This window comes from Bubalus bubalis, chromosome 13 (assembly GCF_019923935.1).
Source record: "Bubalus bubalis isolate 160015118507 breed Murrah chromosome 13, NDDB_SH_1, whole genome shotgun sequence".
Taxonomy (NCBI): Eukaryota; Metazoa; Chordata; class Mammalia; order Artiodactyla; family Bovidae; genus Bubalus; species Bubalus bubalis.
The window spans coordinates 72,643,775-72,671,454 of NC_059169.1; the positions used below are offsets into that span (position 1 = coordinate 72,643,775).

Here is a 27,680-nt window from a genome sequence, read left to right on the forward strand (position 1 = left end):
TTATTGCCTTTTTAATGTATTTACTTATGTTTTATCTTCACCTAGAATGTACACCCCATGAGGGTAGTCTAGTTCACTGATGAATCTTCAGCCCCACACACTGTACCTAGCCCATAGCTGGTATTCAGTTGTGCAATCGCTCAGTCACGTCCAATTCTTTGTGACCCCAAGGACAGCAGCACCCCAAGCTTCCCTGTCCTTCACTATCTCCCAGGGTTTGCTCAGACTCATGTCCATTGAGTCAGTGATGCCATCCAATCATCTCATCCTCTGTGGCCCCCTTCTCCTTCTGCCCTCAATCTTTCCCAGCAACAGGGTCTTTTCCAATGACCCAGCTCTTCTCATCAGATGGCCTAAGTATTTGGCATCAGTCCTTCCAATGAATATTCAGAGTTGATTTCCTTTAGGATTGACTGGTTTGATCTCCTTGCTGTCCGAGGGATTCTCAAAAGTCTTCTCCAGCTCAAACAGACTAAGTACCTCATCTGGGTTTCATAACTAACAAGGCTGTACTGTGCTGTGCTTAGTCGCTTTGTCCAACTCTTTGTGACCCCACGCACTATAGCCTTCCCGGCTTCTCTGTCCATGGAATTCTCCAGGCAAGAATACTGGAGTGGGTTGCCATGCCCTCCTCACTAACTAGGCAGGACTGGTCAGATGCAGGTCTTCTGATCTGACGTTCATGACTACCGCTGCTATGCAACTCTTTCTTTCCTCAGCCTCACCCTATGCTAAGACCTCTAGGAAGGTCCAGGATAGCTCTAAGAGCTGAGAGACCTCAGAAAAAGGAGGGAGGCAGAAAAGGAGAACTGTGAGGCCAGGCTAAGGCTGAAGGACGGGTCAGCTTCACAGGTAAGCAGATCAGGAAGTGGATCACCTGATCCCACTGTATCTATAGGAGCCGGCCTCCTGGGTTAAGAACCCAGATGCTGAGCCCTGGAAATGGGAACTGTCAGAAGTTTAATCTCTCCAAGTCAGGACTGCCTGTAGTAATCAACACTTTATAGAGAATTTTAATCTCCAAAGCAATTTATAAAACTCTCACAAATGAATCCTCTTAGGAGTTCCAGCATGTGGGCAAGATAAAGATAGCAGAACTTAATAATGAAGTGTAGACAGCATAAAGGTCTCATGAAATGGCTAGAGGAAGCCTGGGAAAGCTTACCTGCTTCTGAGCATCCACATGATCCCATTGCTGCTAACATCTTTCAGGTGTGCTTCAACTGGTCCATGCCTCCTCCAGTCAGTGAGAAATGCTGATCAGCATTCCATATTGCAGATTTATCCCCTCCCCCTCCTGCATCAGTACAGGTATGTGTGTGTATATATAAATATACTCTAAGTAAATGACCCCAAAATACTGGGTTCACCAAAAAGTTCATTTGGGTTTTTCATTGCCTTTTACAGTAAAACCTAAACCAACTTTTTGGCCGACTCCAAAAAATTTTGCCTGGAATCCAGTAATTCCGAGTTATCTCTATTGCTATTTTAAGGCCCTATGTCCCTTGATGGCATTTCAAAGGGTTGGCTCCCTGGTCCTTAAAGACATTCCTAGTTGTAAGACTTGCAAGAGGCTTTGTAAAAGATTTAAAGCTCAGAGTCAGAGAAAGAATTTACAACTGTACAAAAGAAAATGCTTTAAGGGAAGGAAAGGGAATGTCTTTCACCTTATGTTTAATAAGGAGAATTTATCCTTTTGATTTTGATTTGTATTTGCCCTTAAAGTCTATACAAGCAATATACTGACTCAAAGTTGTATAGCTATTTGTAACCTTACTTGACTGTTGGGAAAATAAGTCATAATTAAAGAACTTAAATTACAGAGTTTTTAAAAGAAATGTTTACTCTCAAATGCACATGGTAAAACAGGGTTATACCAAAGAGAATCAGTACAGAAGTCCTAAGTATTTTATTTGAGGAATAAATTGAAAAGTTGTATAAATTAGAGATTTCAGTCATTTACACAGAGATGACCAAGTGCTTAGAAGCATTCTAAACATTAATATTTCCAGCAGTAACTTGTTTTCTTTGTGGATCAAATGTCATTTTATAAGTAGTATCAGTATTTTTCTACATAGTCCAAAATAGGGCTTTCAAATACAGAAAGTAGTATAATTAGCCAAGCAAAGAACTTAATTTTCCTTGATTGTGTTACCTTCAGTTCACTTCAGTCGCTCAGTCGTGTCCGACTCTTTGCGACCCCATGAATCGCAGCACACCAGGCCTCCCTGTCCATCACCAACTCCCGGAGTTCACTCAGACTCACATCCATCGAGTTGGTGATGCCATCCAGCCATCTCATCCTCTGTCATCCCCTTATCCTCCTGCCCCCAATCCCTCCCAGCATCAGAGTCTTTTCCAATGAGTCAACTCTTCACATGAGGTGGCCAAAGTACTGGAGTTTCAGCTTTAGCATCATTCCTTCCAAAGAAATCCCAGGGCTGATCTCCTTCAGAATGAACTGGTTGGATCTCCTTGCAGTCCAAGGGACTCTCAAAAGTCTTCTCCAACACCCCAGTTCAAAAGCATCAATTCTTTGGCGCTCAGCTTTCTTCACAGTCCAACTCTCACATCCAAACATAACCACTGGGAAAACCATAGCCTTGTGTTACCTTACTATAGGTCTTTGCCTCCTTTGTTGTCTATTGAAGATGTTACATGTAACAATCATATGCTCTCAACAACTTCTGTTATAACTTAGGAAAACTAACACCCTCTACTGCTGTATTAAAAGCTGGTTTCAATACTTGGTAAGATTCATCCTCAAGGAAGGGTCACACCATCATTTACTTGAAGGAAAATTCCAGCTGTTATTCATGTACTCTGTAGTTCATTCTTATAAAGTACCTTCATGTTAATCAAGTGGTCAGAAAAGTGTCAAAATTTTTACATACTCATTAATCTGTGCAGCTATTAACCCAGTTAATTTGTAGATGAACACTTGAATGCTCAAACCACCTTAAGTTTGATGCCTTATTCAGCAAAACTCTGAGATAGGAGTTACGTAAATAAAGATCTTTAATAACTTTTCAATGGTTTCCCATCACCCTTTGGATGACTTTGAAATACTTTTCTTTATGTTTGAATGCTTAAATGAGTCCTTCTGCCCTCAGAGACCTGCCCATTTCTCCACCCTCACTGCACCCCACTTGTTCTGTGTCTCCCTTAGGACCTGCCTGGTATTTCCCCAATTAACAGACTCTTTGATGTCAGGGTTGAAATACCACCCATCCTTCACTTCAATTCCTACTCTTTCTGTCAGTCTTGGCTCCAAATTTTGTAAAGTAGTGTACTTTACCACTGAAGTTCTCACCAGTTAGAGGAAGTTCTTAGAGTTATCTGACCCAACAGATGTTTTGTTTTAGGAAGGCTTCGTTTGCTAGAAGTCACTAACAACAGTGACAGACTTTATTTGGGGAGGGGGGGCTCCAAAGTCACTGCAGATGGTCACTGAAGCCATGAAATTAACACTTGCTCCTTGGAAGAAAAGGTATGACCAACCTAGAAAGCATATTAAAAAGCAGAGATACTACTTTGCCAACAAATGTCTGTCTAGTCAAAGCTTTGGTTTTTCCAGTAGTCACGTATGGATGTGAGAGTTGGACCTTAAAGAAGTCTGATTGCAGAAGAATTTATGCTTTTGAACTGTGGTGCTGGAGAAGACTCTTGACAGTCCTTGGACTGCAAGGAGAGCCAACCAGTCCATCCTAAAGGAAATCAGTTCTGAATATTCATTGGAAGGACTGATGCTGAAGCTGAAACTCCAATACTTTGGCCACCTGATGCAAAAAACTGACTCATTGGAAAAGACCCTGATGCTGGGAAAGATTTAAGGCAGAAGGAGAAAGTGGTGACAGAAGATGAGATGGCTGGATGGCATCACCGACTCAATGGGCATGAGTTTGAGTAAGCTCCAAGAGTTGGTGATGGACAGGGAAGCCTGGCGTGCTGCAGTCCATGGGGTCGCAAAGAGCTGGACACGACTGAGCAACTGAACTCAACTCATTGGAAAAGACCCTGATGCTAAGACTGAGGGCAAGATCAGAAGGGGGCGACAGAGGATGAGATGGTTGAATGGCATCACCAACTCAATGGACATGAGCTTGAGCAAACTCCAGGAGATAGTGAACAACAGGGAAGCCTGGCATGATGCAGTTCATGGGCTCACAGAGTCAGATAAGACTGAGCGACTGAACAGCAACAACTGCAAGACAATCTATTTTTTTCTTCTAAAGGAAGTTGCCCCTACACGATCCACTAGTCATTATCTTGGGCTCTTTGGCACTATATAAAGGCATATGACAAACTAACTTCCATCAGGTCATTAGTGATCCAGGAAGTTTTGACAACACAGATTAAACCAGAGAAGGAGCCTTCTATTCCGAATTGTAGGAGGGCACTAACAGGCTTTTCTACTGCTGAAAAGTAGCACTTGGGGAAGGAAAAACAGTAATTTCCTCAAAATAATTCATTCCACCTGCTTCAGCACCCATAGGACTTCTATTTGGGATAAAGTGTTAGTTGATAAGAGCTAATAGGTTCTAAGTTATCAGCCCTTTCAGAAATGGGTGCATTTTAAGTAGAGAGGGCCAGAAAGATCGAGATGCTCAACAGATACAAAGAAATGAATCTGTGATGGGAAAACCTAGGCAAAGTAGGAAAGAATTTGAGACCTTCCTTCCCAATGTCTCCCAAACTGTATCACAAGAGCAAGTTTACTCCTTGGCCCAAAGCTGACAGGGGAGCCCCAAGGATTGGTGGAAGGAGCTGTGTGGATATTCGTTGCTGGGTCATGTGTCTGGAGGTAAAGAAAATTTAATAATGGTTTTGGGGACAAGGGAAGGACATTTATCACAGTCTAGAAGTATGTCAAGGGAGAAGGAAGCTGCTTAGAAGAAAAAAATAAAATCCTATCCTTTGAGAGCCCAGGCTCCAAGTTTCAAAAATGCCAGCACTCAATCGGATTTCATCTTCTTCTCGCTTCTAAGCCTTTCTCCTCCATTTCACTCTGAACCAGTTGCTTTCTTCATTTTGGCATCTCGGTTCAGTTTCCTACCAGCCGTCAGGAAATAACTAGGACCTTTTAAAAGGATAAATTCTTTTTTCCTCCTGCTTAGTTTCCCATTTCTGCCTACCACAAAAACATCTGGTGAGTCTAATTTTAAGTAATCAACCTTTTCAACATGGTGTTAAAAGATATATATCTGAATTTGCATTCATTTGTAGAAATGCTTCCTGGGAGCCATTCATTTTTCATCAAGCTCCCTGTGCTTTTCACTACTTCCTGCCATCCCCCGGTGGTCAACCTGCCTGAGTAAGCAGCTCTATTTCACCCCCATCTCTTGCTCAGCAAATGTGAAACCATTAGCAAATGTTAATAATAGTAACCCATCAGACTTCATTATTTCACTAATGGAATCTGTCAAGGTCAGCCATTGATAGCTGTTAATGACCACTTTGTTGACAAACGGGGGGTAACTGCAACAATATTCATTTTAAGCAAATAAAATATGTTCTGATGAAGAATTCATTCTCCCCAGTTGGAATCCAATTAAGCCAGCTTCTGCTGGAGAAAGGCTCACTCAGATCTCTCCACTTAAGAATATGGTCACAGAAAGAACATAGTTTTAAGCGGGACTTCTTTTGATAAGTCTTTTCCTCTTTAGAAGCAAAGAGCTTTCCTTCATCCAAAAGAAAAATAAAAGGAGATTGTTTGGCAATCCTTCTTTGCCCCATCTCAGGCCCCAGCACACAAACGCACACCCATAGGTCTTCCCGCCACTTTTCCATGGTTGACCCCGTGTGCTTGTGTGCTAATTCGCTTCAGTCCTATCCAACTTTTTGTGACCCTATGGACCATAGCCCACCAGGCTCTTCTGTCCCTAGGACTCTCGAGGTGAGGATACTGGAGTGGGTTGCCGTGCCCTCCTCCAGGGGATCCTCCCAACCCAGGGATCGAACCCGAGTCTCTTACATCTCCTGCATTGGCAGATGGGTTCTTTACCACCTGCACCACCTGGGAAGCCCAGTTAACACCATGGTTTAAATTTGTTCATGTTACCACTGAGGATCTTTTTCATGTAGGGAGGGGCTACACTGTGTAGCATGTGGGATCTTAGTTCACCAACCAGGGATCAAACCCTCACCCCCTGCATTGGAAGTGCAGAGTGTTAACCACTGGACCACCAGGCAAGTCTTGGGGATTTCTTCTTAATTAGTGTGGAGGTTTCCATGTATTACAGAGCAACATAAAGTAGACTTAGACCTCCAGTTAGAAATCCAGACAGGGGAACAGTCAAAATCCTTACTACTCTATATGACGCAGATACCAACCAAGGACCCTATAGTACAGTGAGACACAAATATGTAAACAAAATATAATCTGAAGCAGATAAAAGGGCTATGAATGAATGGGACATAGTATCAATATCACAACAGTAATAATGGTAACCATTTAGAGAAGATGTTCAGAAAAGACTGAGCATTTTTATTTCAACTGAAATTTGGAAAATAAGTAGCCACATAGTAATATCTTGAGGCTTTGGACAAATTATTAAAAACTTTGTTGCAGAGATTTGTGTGTGATTATCTGGGAGAGAAAAAATGCCTACAAATGGTAAGTTACAGTAATATTTTTTTCCCATATGTTGAGTACTGCTGTCTCCTTGGAGAAAAGTAGTTTTTCAGAGTGAAATAATTCCTGATCCTTAATATTGATAGAAAAGGATAATATGACATCACTGCAAGTTCTTTACTGCAGACAAAAGTTATAAATGTTTCTTGTAGTGAACAAAACTCCCAGTCTTTTAATTCATGAGTTCAGTAGAATGAAAACCCAAGGGTCAAGGTGCATCTGTCCTGCTTTTCTCAATAGTTACTTTTTCCCATCACCCATCTTGTCTAGCTTATGAAGTGGCCAGGTCAGATCCCTGAACATCATTCTTGCCATTTTTCTTGCCTCCCAGAGTCCATAGCTAGGTCTTTTGTCACTTTGGTATCGCCTGATTTCATTCCTTTTTTCTCCATCCCCTCTGCCTTGGCATTCATTCAGGACTTTAACTTTGACAGGAATAGTGTTATATTATCTAAAGTGGCCCAGCTTATTCCCATTTCCAGTTCATGCTTGTGTCAGTGCCCAGTCTAATTTGTAAAGCACAGATATAACCGGGTCTCTCCCCTGCCTAGAATCTGATTGGCTCCTTCCTGGTTCATCGTGCATCACGTGTGACATGGAAAGCCCATCAAGAATTATTTCCTGGGACTTGCCTGGTGGTCCAAGAGTTCAGACTTCACCTTCCAGTGCAGGGAGTGTGGGTTTAATACCAGATTGGGGAGCTAAGATCCCATATGTCTCGGGGCCAAGAAAACATAAAACAGAAACAGCATTGTAACAAATTTAGTAAAGACTTTAAAAATGGTCCACATCCAAAAAAAAAATTAAAAAAAAAAAAAAGAATTATTTCCTGCCTTTCTACTCCATCTCAACCCCTGTGTGTTACCTGCAACTCCTCATTGTGTTCTGATCTCTTTCACTAAGATGCTCCCCCTGTCTGGGGCATCTTCCACCTCTTTATTATGATCACTGCTCTTCTTCAAGGCTCAACTCAGTACTCCCTTCTTCCTAAGATCCTCCCTGACAACTGAGGTGCTGGTCCTGGAGGAATCCTTAGCACCTTCCTTGTCCAAACTCCTGCCTGTTTACCAAGCAGTTCCTCTTGGTTATGCTCTATCTCCAAGTCATTGCATCCAAAACTGACATTACTTTCTCCCTAAAACTTGTTCTTTTCTAGTTCACATTCTATGAGGGGTAAGTACCACCCCACAAAGCTAAAAACCTTCAGTCTTCATTTTTCTTTCTGTCCTCACATCCACACAGGTCACTATGATCTACTGATTCTTTTAATGTTTTATTAATCCCCCACTTTCTTTGGCTCCATAGCTGTCACTTCTCACCTTGTGTTTGACACCAGCCTCTTTACTGGACTTCAGTTCAGTCACTCAGTCGTGTCTGACTCTTTGCAACCCCATGGACTGCAGCATGCCAGGCCCCCCTGTCTATCACCAACTCCCGGAGTTGATTCAAACTCAGGTCCATTGAGTTGGTGATGCCGTACTGGGCTAGTTCCCTTCTGATCCATCTTCCACATTGCCAGGCCTTTCAGCCCATCATTTCCATTCTCTGCCTTAAGTCATTTAATGGCTGTATGTCGCCCTCAGGATAAAGTTAAAACTTCTCCAAATGGCTCACAAGGCCCTTCAAGATGCGACTCTTGCATACCTCTTCAGGCTCATCTCTCCCTGGAGGATCCTTACCTCATATTGAATTACTTTCACTTCTTATTACATGCTGTGCTTTCCTGTCTCTAGGAAATGTATTCAATTTGTCTGGATAAAGCCTTCTTTTTGAGGTCTCAAGTGTTTGGTCACTTTCTACAGAAAGCTTTCTTGATCTGATCCCCAAATCTAAGTGTCTCTCTGTGCTCCCTGTTGTACCCCAAAACTGCTGCCGCCCTAGAATTTCTTACCATTGTCAGTAATTCTTCCTACTGAACTGTAAACTCATAGCAGGGACTGCTTTGGCCAAGGGGGTATCCTTGGGGCTCAGCATCATGCCTGACACTTTGGGGCTCAGCATCATGCCTGACACTTAGGAGACATTTGAAAAGTATTTTCTGCGTAAATGATAAGTCATTAAATAATGATAGCCCTTTAACCTAAGTTACAAGCTTTTTCATAAAAAACCCTGATCCCAGGATGTAAATATTGGGTTGACCAAAAAGTTCATTTGGGTTTTTCCATGCCGTCTTGTGAAAAACCCAAACAACTTTTTGACCAACCCAATACTTTGTGAGTACTTCCATAAGAACCACCATACAAGCCCCATTCACTCTAATACTTTGTACTAAGAGTTGAAGAGGTTCTACTAGAGAAAGGCAAGCTGATCTTACCTTTTACCAATTTTAAGGTATTTATAAGACCTGTATTCACCCTAAACCTAACCCAAGCCACAAGGGAAGCCCAAAAGTATTGGAGTGGGTAGCCTATCCCTTCTCCAGTGGATCTTCCCAACCCAGGAATCAGATTCTTTACCAACTGAGCTATCAGGGAAGACCCTGTATTCACATAAAAGATCGATATTCTGTAAGGTTGAAGGATAGCCAAGCCCCACATCCATTTAGAAGACTCATTTCTATTCAGAACCCTGCAATTTTTACCTTCAGTTTCATAGGTTCATAGCGAATGAAGTAACATTCTTACATCTTTACTTCCTATCTGTCTTTGTTGGGAAAAAGAGAGGTTAAGTTATGAGGTTTATGGAGGGAGGAGGGTTCAGGATGGGGAACACATGTATACCTGTGGAGGATTCATTTTTATATTTGGCAAAACTAATACAGTTATGTAAAGTTTAAAAATAAAATAAAATTTAAATTAAAAAAAAAAAGAGTTCACTGGAAAGATAAATGCAAGCACTAGGTACAACTTTATTTCAAGTCCTTTCTAAATCGCATATTAGGTTGATTAGAAAGCCATGAGGGATTACTGTCTTATTTTAATGAGAGATTTTTATAGAGAAGAACAATTCAAATTGAGTACTTTTACAAGGAGGTTAAGAATCATATTGGTAGGACACAAATGCCTGAATCTTGTTCTTAACCCATTATTCAGAACACTATCATTTTTCCAAGAGAAATTTATAACCAGAGATGAAGCAGGACAAAAGATTGCTTTGTTCTACCCTCTTTTGCCCTAAAATCCAGTCTCTTATCTTGAATGTCAAGAAATATACCAGCAAGGAACAAGTTGTAAGAATAAGACAATGGTGACTAGAGGAAAGACCATTTTTCCCCAGAGCCCAGGGTTGTTTAAGACATTTGGGGACTTATTTTTAGAGGCTCCATCCACATAAACTTAAATATGTAAGTTTTGTTCAATGTGGCATATTAAGGTAGCTAGGTAGCCAGCTCAGCACTGATAGTTAGAGGTTACATTGTATAGACACTAGATGTTCATTTTGAAAAGGTTACATATTTGTATTTTGGATCCTTTTTTCCAGGTTTTGTAGTTTTCATAGGCTCCAACTTCAGACCTTTTTAGGGAAAGCAAGCTTTGCGGTTCTGTCCCCAGGTACAGTTTCTCTGTCTATACGGAATAGAGAGCAACCAATATCATAAGGAAAAAGCCAAAGAAAAAGGTGGCCAGGATACCCCCCAGTAGGGAGCCCCTTCCCATTCCAGACAAGGGAGACACGACCTTCCATACCACCCTAATGAGGTTTATTTAGGGGTCTCACACACAAAGAATGTTCTATGTTGGATCATGTGACACTCACCTTTCCGAAGATCAAAGATGGCTCAAGAGCAACATTTTCAAGCTTCACCCTAACAATTCAGTGAGTGTCCTTGAACCTAACCGATCCATAGCATCACTTCTCCCAGGAGGCAGAGTGAGGGTAAAGGGGTGTATTACTTTTCTAAGCTGCCATACCACAAACCGGTGACTTAAATACATTTGTTTCACAGTTCTGGAGGCTAGCAGTCCAAAATAAAGGCCTGGGCAGGACTGGTTCCTTTTGAAGGCCGTGGGGGAGAGAGTGTTCCATCCTCTCCCCCAGCTTCTGGTGGTTTGCTGATAATCCCATTTATTCTTTGTTTTGCTAGATGCACCATCCAGTCTTTACCTTAATCTTCATATACTGTCATCCCTGGGTCTGTCTGTCTCTGCATCCTAACTTCCCCTCTCCATAAGGTCAGACATACAGGATTAGACATAGGGCTTATTCTAATGACCTTCTTTGAACCTGATCATCAAGGAAGTCTATTTTCAAATAAGGTCATGTTCACAAATACTGGGAATTAGGACTTCAACTTATTTCCCAGGAACACTCTTTAACTCATAACCTTAAAACAGGGGCAGGTGGCAGCAGGTGGGTGGTAGGGGGGAGGCAGAAGTGATCTATGATCACTTGACCAGAGGCCCTGATCTGTTTTTCCCTTGAGAATTATCTAATGTTAATTTTATGATCACATACCTGAACCTAGGAGTCTCTGCTGACTTCTCTTATTAGTGACGTATACCATAAAATTCCTGGACAAAGCCTAGATAGAGCAGAAGTAGGGCCAGACCTGGAACAGTGATATTTTATTCTAATAGAGGTTCAAAAAAAATAAATAAATAAAATCCACCACTATTGGAAGTCCTAACAGTGCAAGTCAACTCTAGCAGTGTCTGCCTTGAGCCAGTACAAGCCTGAAATAAGCTAAATAGCTTATTTCTATTTTGCTTCTAAATAGTTCTGCAAGTTCTATTATGTGCCTTGTTGTAAGCTAACAAAAAAATCTAATTAACTAAATTCTAACAAAATCTAATAAGCAATCCCAACAAAAGGGAACACTAAAGGTATGACTCACAGCCACCAAGAAACACCTAAGCCATTTGTAACACCACCTGCTCGAAGATTCTCTTATTCTCAGCACGCTGATCCTCCTGTAACAGTTAGTTAATGTTTCTGTCCTCTTCACACCACAGGAGTTCAAGTTCAGCTAATATCTGTGGGCATCTCCTGAAAGATGACACTGCAGGGGAGGGAGGGTCTTTCCACTTTATCTCATTAAATCCTCACAACAACTCTGAGGGACAAACTTGTTAGCTAAGAATCAAATCCCAGGGCTTCCCTGGGGGCTCAGTGGTAAAGAATCCACCTGCCAATGGAGGAGACCTGGGTTCAATCTAGCCAGGAAGATCCCACATACTGTAGGGCAACCAAGCCCGTGCACCCCAACTACTGAAGTCCATGTGCCCTAGAGCCTGAGCTCTGCATCAAGAGAAGCCACTGCGATGAGAAGTCCGCACACTGCAACTAGCAAGCAGCCCCCTCTCACCTTTGCTGCAACGAGAGAAATGCCCAGGCAGCAATGAAGACTCAGCACAGCCAAAATAAATTTAAAAAAAAGAAAGAATCAAATCCCAGACTTGACACTGTGTCCAGAGTCCCGAGATACCACCACCGCCCACCCCACCCCCCAATCTGATAGGAAGATACACGTGGTGCTGATGACCACAACCCGTCCAGCTTAGTCTCTCAGGCTGGCTCCCCTTTATTCTTCCACGTATAAAAGTAAAGAAGAGCCTCAAGGTGCTATTACAAAGGCAGACCCTTTGGAACTGGAGACTATCTCTTTCCAGCCTAGCAGAAAAAAGTTATTAATGACTCTGAGGACTAGAATAAAAACTACGGCAAAACTCTAGAAAACCGGTCATCAGGTCCACACATGGGAGACACATGATCTAGAGAGGAAAGCAGTGAGAGCCACAGATGCGGTAGAGGGCCCCCTTAGGGTCTCCACCTTAGGGTCTTGGCAGAGGCTGCTTCCCTGGTGACCAGGCAAAGCAAAGAAACCGCAACCTCCGCCGGCACCTTCTCCAGCCAGTGGGCTTGTTCAGGCCAACCAGGGCTGGGGCTGCAGAGCTTGGCCTCCACAGCACATGAGAATCACCTGTGGGGTTTTAAAATCTTCTGTCCCGGGCCTCACCTGGAGCTCAAAGTCAGACTGTGGGCTCGGCCCAGGTGTCAGTATCTTAAAGCTCTGAGATGTTTTAAATGTGCCCCAAGGTCCAGAACATTGAATGAGAGCACACGGGAAGCAGGGGAGCGGTCAGCTGGTCCCTGAGCTTTCTCTCCTCCTGCTCCTCCCAGCCCTAGGGCCAGGGGAGGGTAAGCTAGATCAGCAGCCCACGCAGGTGCTCAGAGAGGCATCCAGGCAGGCTATGGACGAACGGGAATTTTGGGCGCACATTTTAATGCTAGAGATTCTCTGCACTAAAGTCCTTCTTCCTTCCCAACCAAAATCACCAGGAGGCATATGGGCTAGGGTGTGAGCTGTGTAACCCCTTCTCCTGGCGTCTCCATAAGCTGCGGCACAAACTCAAACAAAAGATACTTCGGCCTATGAGAAGCAATTCGATCAAGGGAATGTGTCCCCCAACCTTTACTCAATAATTCAGAGGTAACACAGCCTACAAAGGAACAACAGCAACCACGAAGATGGATATGGGCAAAAAAAAGCGGTAACATAAGAATCCTCAAGAACTTTATAAAAAATAAAAAAGCCTTACACTATTATGAGAAAATAATAAGACAACTAGTTACAAAGATATGTAACATGTTCATATATGGGATAATTTGACATCGTTAATAGCAGAACTTAAAATACTAGTTTTCCCTTAAATTAAACCCACAGTTTCAATTCAAAGATCAAAAGGATTGGAGGAACTTGACAAAGTTGTTGTCACTGTTTATGAGAGAACAAAATCCATACACCCATGGCTTGTCTGAGGAAGAGGAAGGGCCAAGGACAAAGGCGCTGCTTCCCAACCCCAGCCTCCCGCCTGTTTATTTCCCCCCACATGACCACAGCTGTGAATGGCACTTCAATAGCACAAATAAAGATGAAAATAAGGCCACTTTTCATATTTTGGAATAGTTTTCTTTCTCACAGGAGAGTTTAAAAATTAACACAGTAAAAAAAAAAAAAAAATTAACACAGTATCCTAGATGAGCATCAAAACCCATGAAGTTTTGAAGGATTCATCGGGTGAATCCCACTCCAAACACACAAAAGCAATGCCATTAAAACAGTGAGGGCAGGGAGGGCTGTGCACAAGCAGAGGCTGTGTTCATGACCCGGAGAACTCCCCCCACCCACTGACCATCTCCCCGAATGTCCTGACGTACGGCAATACCCAAGTATCTGAGCAGGAACCACTCCAAGCAATGTGTCCTTTTCTGGGGCTGCAGTAAAAATTGTCACAACTGAGCAACACTTTGGTCAGATTTTTTAAGAAACACATGAATGTATTACTTCCAGTTTCAGGTAGAAGTCTAAAATAGGTCTTACCGGACCGAGTCAAGGCATTAGCAGGGCCACATTCCTTCAGGGAGCTCGGGGACAAAGTATCACCTCGCCCCTTCCAGCTTCCAGAGGCCAGCGGCTGCCTTCTTCAAAGACCTGGTCGCTCTGATCTGACGCTCCCCCTCTCTCTTCCACTTTAAATTTCCACTGTGATTACAGTGAGCCCACCTGAATGAACCGGGATTCTCGCCCTGGCTGAAGATCAGCTGACTGGCATCCTTAATGCTCACCTGCAACCTTAACTCCCTTTTGCTGTGAAACAACGTATTCATGTTCCAGGAGTTGGATGTGAGTATTTCAGGGCATCATTATTCTGTCCCCCACAAAATGTTTCAGTGCAAAATTTTAGTGGGCTGGAATTAGTTAAACCATGTCTCTGCTACTGTCACAAAGTTTAGAAAAGCAGTGAGCATATAATCAAGAAGTTCACAGTTTACTTGGCCATATCCGCCACTACTCAACATGCCCAAAAGGTTGTTAAAAGGAGGGTCTCTCTCCCCTTTAGTCTAAAACCATCCTACCCTTATAAACTAAGTGGAAAAGTGAAAATGAAAGTCACTCAGTCTTGTTTGACTCTTTGCTACCCCATGGACTATCCATGGAATTCTCCAGGCCGGAATACTAGAATAGGTAGCCTTTCCCTTCTCCAGGGGATCTTCCTGACCCAGGAATCAAACCGGGGTCTCCTGCATCACAGGCAGATTCTTTACCAACTGAGCTATCAGGGAAGCCCAAAACTAAGAGGACAACTGAGGAATTTTTCAGAAGTCCCTGTTTCCATGGTATGGAAGTTATCTATATGAGAGTGTTCTTCTGGTCTGACTTATTCTAAGAAGAGTTTCAATTTTAATGTGTAACTGGCAAATTAACTTCTTGGACCATAAAGACAGCTTAGTGCCAAAGAATTGATGCTTTCAAACTGTGGTGTGGACTCTTCAGAATCCCTTAGCAAGGAAATCAAACCAGTCAATCCTAAAGGAAATCAACCCCTGAATATTCCCTAGAAGGACTGATGCTGAAGCTGAAGCTCCAATACTTTGGTTACCTGATGCGAAGAACCGATTCACTGGAAAAGACCCTGATGCTGGGAACGATTGACTGCAGGAGGAGAAGGGAGCGACAGAGAATGAGATAGTTGGATGGCATCTTCAACACAATGGACATGAGATTGAGCAAACTTTGGGAGATAGTGAAGGACAGGGAATCCTGGCATGTTGTAGTCCATGGGGTTGCAAAGAGTTGGACACGCCTTAGCGATTGAACAACAACATAACTTTGTAGAAGTTAAATGAAATCTTACTGAGTAGTAATTTTATTTTCACTCACTGAAAATACAGTCTGGGAGAAATCAAAACCCAAAGTTCTTCATCTCAGGCTTCCTTAAACCGGATGGGAAGTTTAGAGGTCTTGGCCAACCAGTGCGTGCATGCGTGCTCAGTCACTTCAGTCATGTCTAACTCTTTGTGATGCTGTGGACCATAGCCCACCAGGCTACTCTGTCCTTGGGATTTCCCAGGCAAGAATACTGAAGTGGATTGTCATTTCCTCCTCCAGGGGATCTTCTCTGATGAGTTTTTGATAAAAGAGTGGGAAGCTACAAAGCTCTACAAACCTAGCAGTTCAAGGAGAGAGTGGCTAAGACAGGAGGGAGATACAGAAGGGTAGCTTAAGTTAGAAAAGGGGGTCACTGGTTGGTGACTTTCCGTGTCCCCCTCCTCCAGGGACACTGTCAGAACAAGAGCCTACCTATCTGTGTGGCTATTGCATTGATCTGTGTCCAAGGGGAGTATGTCTGCCACCCACGCTGAGAAAGACCCTGCTTGATCACAGGACTTAAGAGCCAAATTAAAATGTGTTTGAGCCTTCTGGTAGAAACAATGTCAGTTTAGCAGTACAGGGACAGTGACCCCAAGAACATGGCAAGATGAGAAACCTATAAGAGATGGGAGTAAAGAAGAATCCACTTAAAAACACTTTAAATTTTTTTTTTTTTTTTCCACCAACAGGAGATGCAGTTTATTTACACCAGCAGCTATGGGGGCAGGGCGAATACACAATGCAAAAAAAAAAACCTTTTTAAAGCTCTAAACCTATGCCAAGCTAATTGAATAATGAAAAATTGGTCTGGCATACAGATGTTTTGTTTGGCTTGCACAGTGTGTTTTTTTCCTTAATTGAACCTGATCGTCCTTAGACACTGTTCAGCTTACCAAGCACTACTCTTCCATCTTCTTATACCCCAACACAGAACTCAGTTATATGACTACGCCAGTGTCCTGTGCATTCAAGTTCACACCTGTTAGTATGTAATTTCCAGAATGATCTATGTATTAAATAGTTGAGCATGTGCTGACTGCAGGGATGACAGAGAAAGAGGACAATCACAGGAAGAAAGAGGCAAGTAGCAAAAAGCCGGGAATTCCAGCACTGTCATCTTTGAAAAAGGCATTTCCCTGCCCCTAGCCCAGTAGGTCCGGTGAGATGGGTATCTGGCATAGTCATAGCCGGCCATCTCTTCCAACAAACCTTTCTGTATTTGGAGAAATTCCCAAGAGGCAGAACTCAAATTCCCAGCCTTCCTTGCCAGTCAGACATTGGCTCATGGCCGAGGTTCCTCCAAAGAGCAGCATTTGGCAAAACTGTGATATGGAAAAGAGCAAAGTGAAAACCACAGAATGTCTTTGCCAGCATGGAGGTAGCTGAGGTGTCAGGTTCCCAGTGGCAACAGAATTGAGTCCCTGGTAGAGACGTGACATTGATGAAGCAGGAAGCTCTGATACTCAGTGGACGAGGAAAACAGAAGTTTCCTCATCATACCAGGTCTGCAATGAAACTTTGGTGGTTTCAGCCACAGCAGAGATTTTCACATAAAATGAAGGACTCTGCACATTAAGAAAGGCTGTTGAACATTTTTCTCTGTTATTTCTGTCTGCTAGACAGAATAAGACTTAACAAGTTAAGACCTAATATTTACTACCAACAGTAGGGCAATTCTCATTTATAGTCCTCATGAGAATTCTTTAATGGGGATACTATTAAATAATCCCCCATTTTATGGGAGAAAAAGCTCAGATGGATTAAGTGGTTGGCTTAAGGTCACAGGGGCTCCAAACTTGAGTTTTCTGAGTCGAAGCTGGTGGCTTTTTCTTCTCTATCAGTGGTTTTCAGTGTGGGTTCCAGGGATCTCTGGGACACTTTCAGGAAGTCTAGCCAAGCTAATGCTATTATCATGACCAACATCATCATCGTCATCAACACTGTTATCATCATATCCAAAGGAAGCGAGATCACTGTCCTGAAGAGATGTCTATACCCGCCCCACGTTGTTTGCACCATTATTCACAATAGCCAAGATATGGAAACACCTAAGGGCCCATGGGTGAATGGATAAGAAAATGCGGTGCGTATAGATATAGAGGGAATATTGCTCAGCCATTAAAAAGGATGAAATCCTGCCTTCTGTGACAACATGGATGGACCTTGAAGGCATTATGCTAAATGAATGTCTGGCAGAGAAAGACAAATACTGTATGATCCCACTTACATGTAGAATCTAAAATCATTGAACTTTTACACACAGATCAGAATGATGGTTACCAGGGGCTGAGGGTTGGGGGAAATGAGAGTACAAACTTCCAGTTATAAGATGAATAAGTTCTGGGGATCTAAGGTACAGCGTGGTGACTGTAGCTAACAATACCATATTGTATATTTGAAAGTTACTAAGAGCACAGCACTTTAGTGTTCTCACTGTACCAACAACAAAATGGTGATTTTATGAGATAAAGGATGTGTTAACCAACCTTATTGTGGTAAACATTTTGCAAAGTGCATGTGTATCAAATCATCACATTATATACCTTAAACTTACACAGTGGTATATGCCATATATCTTGATAAAGTTGGGGAAATAAGGTGTCATTTTCTCTTTTCCCTTTCATTGTTTTATGAGGGTGCAGTGGAATTTTCCAGAGGATACGTGGCATGTGATGTAACAGGCTGAAGCAGAAGCATGTGTGAGAATCCAGCTGTCTTCCATTAAGTCAGACATAAAAGAAATTTCCAAAACTGCAAAACAGAGCCATTTTTCTCACTGTTTCGTTCTGGAAAACATAATTATTTTTCATAAAAATGTTATTTATGTTAATATGTAATGGGTTATTAATTTTGTTTTAAAATGGATTGGTAAATTATTATTCTAAGTGTTCTCAGCTTTCTTCTCTAACACAAGAAGTATTTATAGATATAACCCACAGAAACAAAAACTCTTTGGAGTCCCTAATAATTTTTCAATGTGTGAAAGAGTCTTGAGACCAAAATATTTGCGAATTACCATCCTGCATTGTTGTTGTTAAATCGCAAAGTGGGGTCTGACTCTTTTGTGACCCTGTGGACTATAGCCCACCAGGCTCCTCTGTCCATGGGATTTTCCAGGCAAGAATATTGGAGGGGCTTGCCATTTCCTTCTCCAGGGAATCTTCCCGACCCAGGGATCAAACCTGCATCTCCTGCGTTGGCAGGCGGATTCTTTCCCACTGATCCACCTGGGAAGCCTGCCATCCTGCATTATACCTGCCTTAAAAAAATATCAAGATTTACCTTAACTGCATTTTAACAATTTGATGCCAGGCCTAAACCTAGATTTTCTGCTTACACCTCTGTATGCTCTTCCTCCCTAGTCTTGATTTGGATTGATGAGTTCGTGAATGACAGCCAGAAGTCTTGAATCGCAGTGATTATAGACTTAAGCACTTTCTTCCTGTCAGTTCCTAAAGTACCTAGTTCTCTGTATATTCAATTAATATTTGATCACTGGATGAATGACTAAAATAGGTTGCTATCACAGAGAGAGGAACTGCTTCTTGTCGCTGACAGCAACTGAACTCAGCCCTGGTCAGCGCACCCTGGCAGGTGTACTACAGCCCTCTATGTTCAGCAATAGTATACCTGCCCCTCTACCTTTGGACTTGACCCCTGTCCAGAGTCTGCTGCTAGGTCGCTTCAGTCATGTCCGACTCTGTGCGACCCCATAGACGGCAGCCCACCAGGCTCCCCCGTCCCTGGGATTCTCCAGGCAAGAACACTGGAGTGGGTTGCCATTTCCTTCTCCAATGCATGAAAGTGAAAAGTGAAAGTGAAGTCGCTCAGTTGTGTCCAACCCTCAGCGACCCCATGGACTGCAGCCTACCAGGCTCCTCCATCCATGGGAGTTTCCAGGCAAGAGTACTGGAGTGGGGTGCCATTGCCTTCTCCGTGTCCAGAGTCTGTTGACCTACAAAACCCAGCTTAACCACATAGTGTCCTACACAACTCTTTCCCAGAGACACTAACCCACAATGACCATCACATTCTGACATCGCGTAGGAGGGTTTATCCACATCACCTGCTTCTCCTCTTGGTCTCATTCTATCCTACACTGCTATCTTCTTCTTTATTTATTTAATTTTTTTTTTTACTTTTTAATTTTAATTGGATTATAGCCAAATAACCTCAAGTATTCTTGCCTGGAAAATTCCATGGACAGAGGAGCCTGGCAGGCTACGGTTCATGGAGTTGTAGAGTCGGACACGATTGAGTGCATACACATAGCCAAATAACAATATTGTGATAGTTTCAAGTGGATAGTAAAGGGACTCAGTCATACAGATACATGTATCCATTCTCACCCAAATGCCCCTCCCATCCAGGCTGCCATATAACATTGAGTAGAGTTCCCTGTGCTCTACAGTAGGACTTGGTGGGTTATCCATTTTAAATATTGCACTGCTCTCTTTCTAAATCACCTGTGTGTCTTTTGTTTTCCCTGCAAGATCTTAGGCTTCACAAAGGTTCTCAAAGGTCTTCTGTGGTATACTCAGAGTCAAGCATAGTGTCAAGGACATTATAATAACTGCTATCTTAAAAAGTTACAAGATAATTCAGACACATTACCTTGTTTTCTCACCAAGGCCCTATAGGTAAGTTAGGGAAGGCCTCTTTTTATTATCTCCACCTTACAGAGGGAGGTGTCACAATTAAGCCATCTTCGGTCACCCAGCTAGTGACTGACAGAGTCAGGATGCAAACCCGTGTCTTGTGATGCCTTATTCTGTGTTTTCCTCACTCTCTTGTGCTACTTTCCTAATATGTAACCTGTGTAATTTACCTGAAGGAGAACTTTGAGAAAAACAACAACCCTAGATCTAGGTTATGAATCAGAACAGACAGGAATAAACCCAGGTCTCCTGATTCTCCCTCAGACACTGCATTTCTCAGCATCTTTTCCCTGTGATTATAGCTGTTGAGATGGTCAGCTCGTGTGCTGGTTAATCCTCTATGTAGTTTTCTCAGAAGGTATACAAGTTAAGGATCCCGGAATTATCTGATTTCCCTCTCTCTGCCCTAGGTGGCTAACTGGTAAGCTCATTTATTGTGTTTTTCTGGCAAAAATGAAGGATAACATTATGAAATAATCCAGTAAATTCAAGTTATGTCTATAAGAATTATTACAATTTACCTTTGTAATTCCTCATCTTTTCTCCTCTTTCCATTCATTCATTCAATCAGTCCCACAAGCATTTGCCCAGACCCACATATGAGCAGCGCTGCGTTAGCTACTGGAGGAACCTGCAATAAGTAAAACAATCGATGTCACATAATCGAATATCATAATGAGATTATCATCTCATGGTTGAAATGGCAATTCTAGAGAAAAATTCTAAGGCATTAGAAGAGTGGGTGAGCTCAATATAAATGATTTATGGGGGTGATGAAGGTCTATAGCAATGCTGGAGATGCAGAGACCTGGGTCCGATCCCTGGGATGGGAAGATCGCCTAGAGGAGGGCACGGCAACCCACTCCAGTATTCTTGCCTAGAGAATCCCATGGACAGAGGAGCCTGGTGGGCTACAGTCCATGGGATAGCAAAGAGTCAGACACAGCTGAAGCAACTGAGTACACACGCTCACATAAAGGTCTATAAAGGAAAAAGGCTCCTATTTTAGAGAAAAACAATTAGGGAAAGGCTTCATACCAGGGGTGTCTTAAAAGAATGATGTCATGAGATACGTCTTAAAAGAAATGTAGACTATGGTCTGGGAACATGATCTCCATCTATAGCCCCCAGATCACCCCCAAATCATCATACAGTCAAAGTAAAAACAAATGTAGCCACAAGACAAGTTGCCTTGCTCCACACACCCAGCCAGCTGCCACCCAGGTCCTTGCTACAGAGAAATTCTGGAGCCCCCCAGGAGCTGGCAGAGCATTTCAGGGGAGAGAGTGGCATTGGAACTGATCTGGGGCAAAATGGAGAAGTGAGACTGTACCTTCCAGATTCTGCATACAGAGCATCTTCCTTCCCCCGAGGTGCTCAAGGCTTTTACGAACAAACCAACGTGCTTTAGATACCGCATTTCTCTCTGCCCTGCATCCCCAGATATTCTCAGTATTTCTCTCCTACAATGTGCTTCTTTCCAAGGCCTGTGCCCTCAGGAGTCTCTTCTGCTATGCACTTCTGTGTTTCCACAAGTTGAGCTTGGATTAATAGGTAACCCTCCGAAGTACTGCAGGTACACAGAATGGGACCCCTTGCTCCAGCGGCGGGACACCGCCATGCCCCAAGTACACCACTGGAAGACACAGGTGGAGCAGGCAGATCTACTAGCCAAAGAGTCAGTTCAGTTCAGTTCAGTTCAGTCGTGTCCAACTCTTTGTGACCCCATGAATAGCAGCACGCCAGGCCTCCCTGTCCATCACCAACTCCCGGAGTTCACCCAAACTCATGTGCATCGAGTCAGTGATGCCATCCTACCATCTCATCCTCTGTCATCCCCTTCTCCTCCCACCCCCAATCCCTCCCAGCATCAGAGTCTTTTCCAACGAGTCAACACTTCACATGAGGTGGCCAAAGTACTGGAGTTTCAGCCTCAGCATTAGTCCTTCCAAAGAACACCCAGGACTGGTCTCCTTTAGGATGGACTGGTTGGATCTCCTTGCAGCCCAAGGGACTCTCAAGAGTCTTCTCTAGCACCACAGTTCAAAAGCATCAATTCTTTGGTGCTCAGCCTTCTTCACAGTCCAACTCTCACATCCATACATGACCACAGGAAAAATCATAGCCTTGACTAGACAGACCTTTGTTGGCAAAGTAATGTCTCTGCTTTTGAATATGCTATCTAGGTTGGTCATAATTTTCCTTCCAAGGAGTACGCGTCTTTTAATTTCATGGCTGCAGTCACCATCTGCAGTGATTTTGGAGCCCAGAAAAATAAAGTCTGACACTGTTTCCACTGTTTCCCCATCTATTTGCCATGAAGTGATGGGACCAGATGCCATGATCTTCGTTTTCTGAATGTTGAGCTTCAAGCCAACTTTTTCACTCTCCTCTTTCACTTTCATCAAGAGGCTTTTTAGTTCCTCTTCACTTTGTGCCATAAGGGTGGTGTCATCTGCATATCTGAGGTTATTGACATTTCTCTCGGCAATCTTGATTCCAGCTTGTGTTTCTTCCAGTCCAGCGTTTCTCATGATGTACTCTGCATATAAGTTAAGTAAGCAGGGTGACAATATACAGCCTTGACATACTCCTTTTCCTATTTGGAACCAGTCTGTTGTTCCATGTCCAGTTCTAACTTGCTTCCTGACCTGCATTCAGGTTTCTCAAGAGGCAGGTCAGGTGGTTTGGTATTCCCATCTCTTTCAGAATTTTCCACAGTTTATTGTGATCCACACAGTCAAAGGCTTTGGCATAGTCAATAAAGCAGAAATAGATGTTTTTCTGGAACTCTCTTGCTTTTTCAAGCCACATGTAATATCCTTTACAGTTCAAGATATGACATAAAGAAGACAGAGAACACCACATGGCTGTGTCAGAATCGAGAAAGATGAATAATGACATTAAGACCAGATCACAGAGATCTTACAGGGTGGGCTCGAGCACTAGGGACACTGTTTCTGCACAGGCCTTCTAAGCCCAGAGGCCCTGAAGTGAGTTGTCACATGTGAAATTCATTCTTCAGGCTTTCAGGAGGAATCACTCCAAAACTCTATCCCTTTTTAAACACATGGAAGAAAAGATATAGTTCTTCGAAGACGTATGTTGGGCAGAGATGAAATTTTGTAAATAAACCTTTGCTCTTGAGCACATGGCTAAATATACGGTCTAGAAAAGGACACTTTTCCGTTGATGGATAGTGTGACGTCCACTTATTATCAATACAGATGACAAGTTGAATGAAAGAATTTGAAAAGTTTCTCTGTTGTATTCCAACAAGAAAATGAGACTCTGATCATTTTTTTCAAATTCCATCATATCATTCAGATTCTATCTGGGCTTCATGACATATGGTCAAGTGAAGAAGGTGGTGGAAAGACACTGATCTGCCTGGGATGAGGCACCTGGATGGACTTCCAGGTGAACTGTCCACAGCTGAAAACACACCTTCAGCAAGTCAGAATGCAGTCTCTTGACCTTTCAGTGCAAGATGGTCACACTAAAAGCACAACTTCATTGGGGCTGAGGGTGGGGGGTAAATCAAGAGTTTGGGATTAACATATATACACTATTATATAGAACAGATCATCAATAAGGACCCACTGTATAGCACAGGGACCTCTACTCAGTATTCTGTAATAACCTACACAGGAAAAGAATCTGAAAATGAATGGATATATGTATATGTATAACTAAAGCACTTTAGCTGTATACTTAGTAACTATGTTGTGGCTGTTCAGTTGCCCAGTTGTATCTGACTCTTTGCAACCCGATGAACTGTAGCCCTCCAGGCTCTTCTGTCCATGGGATTTCTTCCCAGGTAAGAATACTGGAGTGGGTTGCCATTTCCAGCTCCAGGGGATCTTCCCAACCCAAGGATCGAACCCGGGTCTCTTGCATTGGCAGGCAGATACTTTACCACTGAACCACCTGGGAAGCCCTAAATCATCTGTACACCAACATAAAATAAAAATTAAATTTAAAAAAGCACAACTTCTGGGCTATAAACACAATGGAAAAGGAATGAGGGTCAGAAGAGCAAGAGGTCATCTTTCTAGGAAGCAAGGACAGGGAACCAAGGCCACCAGCTTGGGCGGTGAGTGCACAACTGCATGTCCTGTGGCAGACTTGGAGCATTCCTTCCAAGAATCGTATATGGACTGGGGCAGAATACAAGCTTGAAAGGCTTTATGGACATTTAGTCATAGTAGTTAAAGAATTGCGACAAAGACTTGGAGCTTAACATAATAACCTCACTCAACACTTTTCTCCCCCAGTTAACTACCACTCTCCATCAATTCTCCACGTTGCCTTGCTGTTTGCTGAAGGAAGTTGGCCTGAGTCGGTTGGAAAATTAATAGATTTATTTAATGAAGGCAAAGGGCAGAATTGTTAAATTTTACTTGATTTGGTTTTATTTCACAATCAACACTTTTTACTGCACTTTTAATCCTATACATCTTGGGTTCTTGACACTGGTTGTAGATTAAGATCAGCTAGGTGTTCTTTTGTTTTAATAATAATGTCTTAGCAGGACCTGAGCATTAGTATTGTTCAAAGTACTAATGTCAGAACTTCTGGGAATGGAGCCCAGGTGATGAAATTTTCAAAAGCTCCCCAGGTAATATTAATATGCACACAAGGTTGAGAATAACTGCAATATAAAAAAGAAACTAGGTATTGATTATAAGGATTTCAGTTTTTAAATATCTGTCTGGCTTCAAAGATAATGTCTCACTAGAGAAAGTTTCGACTTTGAGAGTAAAGAATGAAAAAGAAAACATCAAGGTACAGAGGATCATTGGGGATTGTGTGTGTGTATTCTATAGGTAGGGCACTGATATAATTCAGGGGTTATTAACAGCCTTGGGAGCAGGAACTTTTCTGATAATCTAATGAAGGCTCTATCTTCTCTAAAACAATATACATATACATAAATTTTGGAAATTTTAGGGCTATCACCGTGTTCCTACAACCAATGTTAAGGACCTCTGATACAGTCATAGACTGTTATAACTACCATAAAAGGAACAAATAAGCAGGTAAAAAAAATCAGCCATAAGAACTGAAAAGCCTAAGACTGGGTCTTGATTTTGCCCCTAAATTGCTGTGTGATTCTAAACAAATTACCTAAGCTTGCTAAACCTCAGTTTTTCTATAAAGTGAAATGTTTATCTGCCTATAGGGCAGTGTGGATAACATTTTTACAATTTTGTAAAAATAAAATCAATCCAGAGTAAATGAATAACTGTAAAACTACTTTGAAAAGCTACAGTTTATTAATAGAGATATGCAGGGGTTTCCCTGGTGGCTCAGTGGTAAGGAATCTGCCTGCCAACGCAGGAGACATGGGTTCGATCCCTGACCTGTGAGGATCCCACATGCTGTGGAGCAACTAAGCCCACATGCCCCAACTACTGAACCTGGGCTCTAGAGCCCGGAAGCCACAATTACTGAGTCTACGTGCTGCAACTACTGAAGCCCGGGAGCCCCAGCGCCTGCGCTCCACCCATGGCAAGAGAAGGCACTGCAATGTACTCGTGTACTGAAACTAGAGAGTAGCCCCTGCATGCAACTAGAGAAAAGCCCAAGCAGCAGTTAAGACCAAGCACAGCCAAAAATAAATAAAAAAATAAGATTATTTAGGGAATAAAAAGAGATATTCAGAATTTATCTAAGAAGAAACATACAATTTCCTGGGTAACTGACATGTATATCTGGCTTTCCCTGTTATGTACACCTGCCTCGTTAGCAGACCATCGATTTATAAGGAATTCAGCAACTCTTGAGCAGACTCAGAGCTATATTAGAAGCTCTGTACTAGAAGGATAGTTAAGTCCCAGCTCCGGTTGGCCTATATATGCAACCTATCTCTCCCTACGCTATGATGGGTAGCCTGCTGTTACCATGTGTGGTGTTTTCTGTCAAACTGCTAGTAAATCCATTTATATTACTTAAAAAAAAATACTCATGTATTAAAATGCAAAGGAAGAGTAGTAGTTTCAGGAGAAAGAAACCTATGAAGCAAAATTTGGTCTTTGAGGCCCTGGGGATTCCCACTGGCTCCCTATCAGAGAATCTCTGCTTCTTATTTCACAAGGAAACACTGTCTCAGAAATACCTTCAGTCCCAAGGTATTAAAGTGTAAAAATCTAGGACTGAGAATAAAGTTTGCTTTTCACAGTCAGTGCTGCAGAGTTAAGGCCATTCACCCTGACTGTGGTAAGGTGTTAACCAGAGGGGCAAACTTTGTATGCAAATTCTAAACAGGGTTACCCTAAAAGAAAGATCATCAGCCGAAACCTTCATGTTCCTGGGTGTCTAAGGTTCCTATTCACTTCATTGTCTTAGTCTTAATAAAAGGAAATAAGCAATGCGCAAGGAGCATCTGATACTGATACTGAATTTCGTTGGCTGTTTTCCACTCCTCAGAAAAATATATTAAAATGCAGAGTAGCTCAAACTACTGTCTGTTTGTTCATAAAGGAAAACGCTTTATGTGCAGAAATTTCAAGTGAGAGGCAATCTCAGGTCTTCAAAAGCAGCTATTATCAAACAAAGCAACCAGAAAATTAAAGCACTGTAGATGGCTCTGACCACAGTCTCGGCTATCTGCCAGCTTCTCCATCGCTCTTGGTAGGAGCGTTTTTGAATTGCTTATTGTGTCCACAAAGTCTCTCTGAGTGTTCTGCTTCTTTGACGTAAAATACCTCCCCCTCCTTTACAGACTATTACTTTAACTGTATAGTTAGTCTCTCCCTAAACCCCTGTTTACCATCTGCTCTGAGCGAGGCACTGAGAAGAACGGTATCTGAGAGCATTCAAGGTGTTTCTGTTACACGTAAAGAGGAATGGCCATTAAAGACCTAAGCACTTCATTCTGTCCCTCCCAGCCAAGGTCCCCCGAGTCGAGGACCCACCTGTGCCTCTCGCCCCACCCACTTTACAGTAGCTCTTCACCCCAGACCTAACGGAGGAATCTCGGCTTCTATGGTCATTCCTCTCCCTCCCTGACCACAGAAGTTGGGCCATTCTGGAAGGGTGTACGTATGAGAAAGAGAGAGAAAATGTCTTCTCCCCAAACAAGGACACACATTTGAATTCCAAATGATTGAAAATGATTGAAGAATTTGGTCTCTTAAGCAATCCTATATTCTGGTTAATTGAGAACTGCCACTTATATAAATTACCAGGTCACATACAAATAGGGCAAGAGGCTCTCAAGGTGGTGACTTCCTCTGTATTAATCAGGAAAATGCACAGCTAAGAGTTGAATAACAAAATAAAACACTTTTTTTGGATGGTTGGTATTTTATTTATGTGTATCATGACAAATCGTAATGGCTGTAATTCATCACATTAGAGAAGCAATCAACAGTTCTAGCTGGACAGAATTAAAATTGATTGAGACCCTTCGTCACCCTGGCAGAAGATAATAATTACATCATTATTTATTAACTATAGAGCCAATAGCCAACAGTCTTTTTAATTTCTTTTGATTTAAGATCTAATATACATTAAAGTGGGGTTCCCTGGTACCTCAGTTGGTAAAGAATCGCCTGCTATGCAGAAGACCCTGGTTCAATTCCTGGGTTGGGAAGATCTGCTGGAAAAGGGATAGGTTACCCTCTCCAGTAGTCTTGGGCTTCCCTGGTGGTTCAGCTGGTAAAGAATCCACCTGCAATGATGGAGACCTGGGTTCAACCCCTGGGTTGGGGAGATCCCCTGGAGAAGGGAAAGGCTACCCACTCCAGTATTCTAGCCTGGAGAATTCCATGGACTAGATAGTCCAACA

General features: G+C 42.6%; 1 protein-coding gene and 1 long non-coding RNA gene across 6 annotated transcripts in view; one reads left to right on the forward strand and one right to left on the reverse strand.

The window, feature by feature from the left end:
* The window catches only part of LOC112578487, a 401,319-nt gene extending 387,297 nt beyond the window's left edge, over positions 1–14,022 (reverse strand). For 2 of the 4 annotated variants that reach the window (XR_006543820.2, XR_006543822.2), the window contains exon 1: positions 13,896–14,013. This is a non-coding gene — a long non-coding RNA (uncharacterized LOC112578487). Of the gene's footprint in view, positions 1–13,895 lie in introns of all 4 variants that reach the window. The other 2 variants (XR_006543821.2, XR_006543819.2) reach the window with 2 other exon arrangements.
* The window catches only part of HTR2A (5-hydroxytryptamine receptor 2A), a 66,054-nt gene that overhangs the window by 31,066 nt on the left and 7,308 nt on the right, over positions 1–27,680 (forward strand). The gene's annotated exons all lie outside the window — the stretch shown is intronic.